This window comes from Drosophila obscura, unplaced genomic scaffold, assembly GCF_018151105.1.
Source record: "Drosophila obscura isolate BZ-5 IFL unplaced genomic scaffold, ASM1815110v1 contig_9, whole genome shotgun sequence".
Classification (NCBI taxonomy): domain Eukaryota; kingdom Metazoa; phylum Arthropoda; class Insecta; order Diptera; family Drosophilidae; genus Drosophila; species Drosophila obscura.
In genome coordinates, this window is record NW_024542883.1 from 3,219,047 (window position 1) to 3,225,104 (window position 6,058).

Consider the following 6,058-nt stretch of genomic DNA (forward strand, 5'->3'; position numbering starts at 1 on the left):
TTTTTGAAGAGGACTCTTTGAGACCTAGAACGAAGGTAGCTAGAAATACATCTCAAAAGATTAGGCGGAAACCCTAAAAGGTCAAGTTTGTGCGCTAGAAGGGTTTACAGAATCGAATGCTTTACTAAAATCAGTGTAAATGACATCCGTCTGCAAGTTACCTTGGAAGCCTTTAATGATAAAAGAGGTAAGCTCTAATAAATTGGTGGTTGTTGATCGCCGCCTTATAAATCCGTGCTGAGACGGAGATATAAGTGATTTTCAGAGATGTTGCAAATGCGGAGTTAAAATTTGTTCAAACATTTTAGGAATAGCGGATAACTTAGATATACCTCTATAATTATTCGCATCAGATTTGCCACCTTTCTTATGGATCGGAATAATAAAAGATTCCTTCCTGATGGGTGGGGGAAGCATGAAGAGTTAATAGATAGGGTGAATAGTTTAAGCAGGGGTCCACACAGAGCGTAGGCTCAGTACCCAGCCGGGAACTCCGTCGGGACCTGGTGAAAACACCGGCTTAAATAGTCTTGATTTTAAGTTTTTTAGACTGGATAACTCTTTGGTAAACCAAGGAGGCTTCCCAGATCTAACCGGACAAGAAAGTGGGACACAAGAATCAAAAAATGTGTCCAGTGCATTGTAAAAAATGTTTGTGCCGTTCATAACATCAGTGCACATGTACAGAGCGGACCAATCAAAATCCCTAATAAGGTTATTAAGCTTTGTAAGCTCGGCTTTACGAAAGCAGCGGATACGTTCAGATAGCCTACCCATTCGATCCACTACAGTAGGGCCAATATCGACTGACACTTCGAATGTAGGATGGTTGGAGTCTTCAGGTATAGTGAGCGGAAGGGCTCGGGTTAACAACGCTATAGTCGGATCCGAGACAAAGCACAGATCAAGCAATCGACCCAAGGAATTTTTCACATGGTTGACTTGAGATAGGGATAGGTCTAGCAAGCCGTCGATAAAGTCATGTCGTGACATGGGCACAAGGTTATTAGACTCGTTTACCGAAGACCAAACAGTACCTGGCAAATTGAAATCACCAAGAACTGTCATATGGTCTTTATCTGATAGCGAGGAAGAAACAGTTTTTAAAGCGGACAGGTGATGCTCGTATATTAAGATATCCGAGGAAGGTGGAATATACGAGCAAGTAATGAAAATGGAAAAGCCTGAGAGAATCAGTTTTACGCACAGGAATTCCAGGTCTTGTTGAATCTGGACCATGAAATGTTCCGATGTGCAGTTTAAGTCCACTGCACTTCGAGACGAATGGTCATTTCTATTAATTGTGTACCGGCCCGCCAAAACTTCGGAACTAGGGATGTCCGGCTTTAACCAGGTCTCGGTGCACACAATAACGTGGGAAGAGAATGCGAGACTCTCAAGGAAAAGAGTGCTGAGCTTACTACGCAAGCCTCTAGCATTCTGGTAGGTAACTACAAGAGAGGAAGTTAGTTTTTTGGATGGGTGGAAGTAGAGGTGTAAGATGAGGATGGAGATATAGCACTGGTCTGAATGCTAGGAAGAGTATAGGGGCCTATTCTTTTTCTCAGCCTTAAATTCTTTAACCACCAAATGCTCCGGCCAAAACTTGGCGGAACAAATGGTTTCTAATTGAGTTGGGGAGACGCTTATCTTGAAGGAAGATATCTCCCTGGCGTAAGAAAAGTTCACTCGGTCACATCATTGGATGTGAGGTCAGGGGCTAACCGCGAGAAAAAAACTTGTCGCTTTGGTAGGACTCCCACCATTGGTTTTTGCACCACAGGCCTAGTACCAGTGATGGCAGTATCCGGTGGTCCTGGACATCTATTAGCTGGTGGGAGCGAAACTGAGGGGATAGTTAAGGGGTTGGGTGCGGACTCGATGGACACGGACTCTGCAGACATTTCTAACTGCATACTCTCCGAAGTGACGCATTCGGCTCCCGAATCTGCATCACCAGCAGCGATCGTTGCCCTTGGAGTAGCAAACGTAATCAACTGCTGCACTAAGGGAGTGGTCGGAGTAAGTTTTTCAGATGCCGGCGGACATGAGGCAGTCGGCACTTGCAAGTCCCGCGGAGTAGACTTCTTGCGCCTCGGAGACTCAGCCAGCAGCTGTAAACTGCTGAACTGAGTGTTCATGGCCAAGAGCCGATCATATTGCTGCTTAAAGCCTACGATCAGCTCTTTGAAGCCACTCCGCGTCTGCCTCATGAACGAACGCATGTCGTTTTCCACAGCACGGCATTCCTCACAACTATAATGTAGGCCGTTGTTTTGGGAAATGGCGTCTCCTACACGGCCCGAGATCCCTACACATTTTGCGTGCACTACGCTTTCGCAAAGCCAGTAAGGGATATTGGGCTGGTCAGAGGTGATCTGCTTCTTGCAGGTTTTTTTGGCACAGACGATAGAAAATTCCATATTGATGTCTTTTATTTTTTTTTATTTCGGGAAAAAAAAGTTCAAAACAAATAGCAATCAGAGTACTGTGCAGAGCAAATGCTTAGAGCAATGCTTAAAGCGAAATCGGTAAAAATAAGATGAGAGAGGAGAGTGGTTGTTGTTGTTGTGGTCGAAGACCCAGTTTTCAGCGAGGGCATTGTACTAGTTGTTGTCGATATTAGCAAATCACTGGTTAGGCAGTACGAGTCGGGGGATGGGCACTGAGCACTCCATGACCCACTTTGCAATGCAGGGGAGAGAGAGCGTGCTCTCTCCTCGTTCACTTGCAGTGATGCAGTTTTTGTTGGTCCTGCTGCTTTTGGCGAGCGTATAGAGAAGTACGCGTTGTTTTTTTGCTTGCGAGAGCCGACGCTCGTCTTTTTGTTGTTGCCGGGCTTGGCTCATTTTGGCTTTGGTTACAGTGCTTGTGCCCTTTACCAAGCTGGTGCTCTTAAACGTTGACATTTGTTCTTTTCTATTATTTCTATTAATCTTTATTACACGATTGGATGGTATTCATGGGCAGCACGATCACTAGTACCCATGCCTCCCGCGTTATTCGCGATTTTTGTTATCGTTTTGTTTCCGGCGGGCGTCAAAATCGTCTGAGTGTTGCGTTCATAAAGCGTTCATAAAATATTTTTTAATTTTGTCACCTCTTTTCTGCTGAGTCCCCACTTTAAATACACACAATCCAAACAAAAAACAGCCAGTTCCTTCTTTTTGCATTTAAAATAAAAACTTATAAATTTAATGTTTGTTTGATTAATTTCTATGTTTATCAGTGGCAATTCTATTTTTTATCCATTATTTGGTGTTTTGTTTCTTCAAAAAATTTTTCTGTTAGCCCTAGGGGGGGCCCTAGGCAACTGCTAATCCGGCCCTGGACCTATTCCCGTCATCAGACACAAACGTCAGACTTTATATTTTGTTGGCGTATTCTGTCGCTCGACTCGACGCGGGCCGAGGAATTTACGAAGCCGAAAGCAGAGGCAAAGGCTAGCCTAAAAGAGAATGGAAACCAAAATTCAGTTCAAGCGGAAAAAAATTGTAGAGCCCACACACAAGCATTGTATGTGTGAATACATGGCATACACATATTTACGTAACCAGGAAACGAAACTCAAAACAAACTCAAAACGGTTCCGGAAAATAAGAATTTTTTTGTCGTGTTTACACACATACATTTACAATACTCAGCTTGCATTCGCTTCCCGACATGAGTCATACATGCCGAACGGCCCAGCTCCCGACCCGAATGTCTCAGCCTCACAGAGCCGAAGGCCCTGGGAGCTGGGACAGAAAACTCAGCTGCGACACGTTCGTTGTATGAACTGGTACATCTATATACTGTATGGTTAGTGGTTAAGCATAGGCCCCTAGTGGTGGCAAAAAGTTGCGTCGGTCTCTGATTCATGTGCGTCTATTCGATATATTCATTGCTTTTGCGCTTAACAGCACATTTTTTCACTTTTCTGCCTATCAGCGCAACTATCACCACTAATAAACAACAAAAACTTGTGGATCAAAAATCAAATTTTGGCGCTAAAAATTGATGGTTGTGCAAAAAGATGAAAATATTCTTGAAAATAATTGTATTATTATCATACGACATTTTTGTGACCCCTGATGATATTAAGACACTGCTCGAGACGAACTTCGATGGTTTTTATAATTTGAAGAACACAAACTCTACAAAGAAATGTCTGAAAATAATAAATAAATATGAGAATCAATTCTCTTTCATCCATTTTCTTGTCGTCTTGCATAATTCTGTTAATTTCTCCAAATTTGTTTTTCTTTCCTTGTCATCAAGCACCCAAATCAAAACTGAAGTCGCACGTCTGCCAATGTAAACGCATTTTCTGCTTCATTGCGTCTATTCCGATATCGATAGAAGACGCGCCCAGTGTAAAAAGGCTATTAGAGATAGGGGTACAGAAAAGAAAATATCGGGCGACGATCCCTAACTATCTTATAAAATAAAGAGATATTCGTGATCCGGCTTTCACTTGTGCGTTTTACGTCTCAGCAAAAAGTCATACCTTTTCACCTGTTAAGCGCAAAATTTACTGCTGTTACACCCAAGCGTTATTGCCAGCTTATACAAAAAAGGCCTCTGTTATGTTTAACAGAGATTTATCGATAACCAAATCAGGCAGCCACAGCTGTTCGGCCAAATCCACTATTTGTTGTGTCATTGACCAATTTTTTCAAACCCAATTATGAGGTTGGTTTAAATACAAATTATAAAAAAAGGCTCAATTGCACTGGTAATGGTGTCAAATCCATGTCAATTCATCAATCAGTCATGTATTTTTATACCCGTGCTCGAAGAGGTTAGGGGTATATTAGATTTATGGTAAAAGTAGATGTGTGTAGCTCAGAGAAGGAAACGTTTCCGACCCCATAAAGTATATATATTCTTGATCGGCATCAATACCCGGGTCTAAGTCTGTCTATCGGTCCGTCCGTCTTGTTTGTCGCCTAGTTCTCAGAGAGCTAGAGCAACCAAATTTTGTCTCCAGACTCGTGATATCACAATGTTACAAGTGTATTTCAAAACTTTCCCTCGGACCCTTCCGCTCACTCAAAGGACGAAAATCTGTGGCATCCACAATTTTGAATATTCGAGAAAACTAAAATCGAAGTATCGTAGAGATTGCCTGATTAATATTGGATCATTATTATATCCAGAATGAAGAAATTAATTTTCAGTTGCTTACCTCGTCCCTCCGCGCAACAGACGGTACTTATTCTTTCTCGCTCGCAAACACTCTGCCCTGTGCAGTGTGCAACCTTTCGCGGAGATAATCTACATTGTAGATGTAGATAACAGATGTACCAAATAAATGTTATATAAAAAGTATTTTGAAATTCCACATATGTATGTATATCATAAGCTCAAATATTTATATAATGACTGAGTACGGGTATAAAAGTAAAGTCGCGTCCACAGAAGCGACTTAAAACGTTCCTTTTCGTTTCATTTTGCAATTTAGATTCGTTTTGTTGTATACTTTTACTTTTCATTTCGGCAAGTGTTGTTGCCATTTTGAAAACGGAACAATTTTTCGTTTTCCGAATTCGTTAGAACCTACCGTTCCGTTTTCAAAAGTAAATCGTAATTGTTTTTGCAATTGTGAAAATCGGTGCCTACCTGACTATTTTCAAACTTAGAGTTATGATATGATTAGTATTCAGACTGGCTCGTCTTTCTTCGTCGACAGAAAGTGCTATATATTTCGCTGTGCCCAGTGTGACCAAAGTGTGAAAAGTGTATGCTTTACTGTAACACTGTTTTGTTTGTTTAACACAAATCCGTTAAAATTTCAAATTTTGTATTAAAGCAAGCAAGCCAGAAATGTCTTATTTTTGGTCGCTGTGAAGCTGGAGGACAACAATGCAGATCGTAATATTGGATAAATCCGATCCTGCAGAACAGAAATGCAGTCAACATGTTTTTTATCTGCTTAAAAATATATAAAATGAGTACCGGGTATAAAATTAATGCATAATAATATCTATATTATCGGCATTCATTCGAAAGCCTTAATTTGTAAACTAATATAGATTTTCCATTGAATCTGCTGAGGATTCCTGCAGCGTTTTGG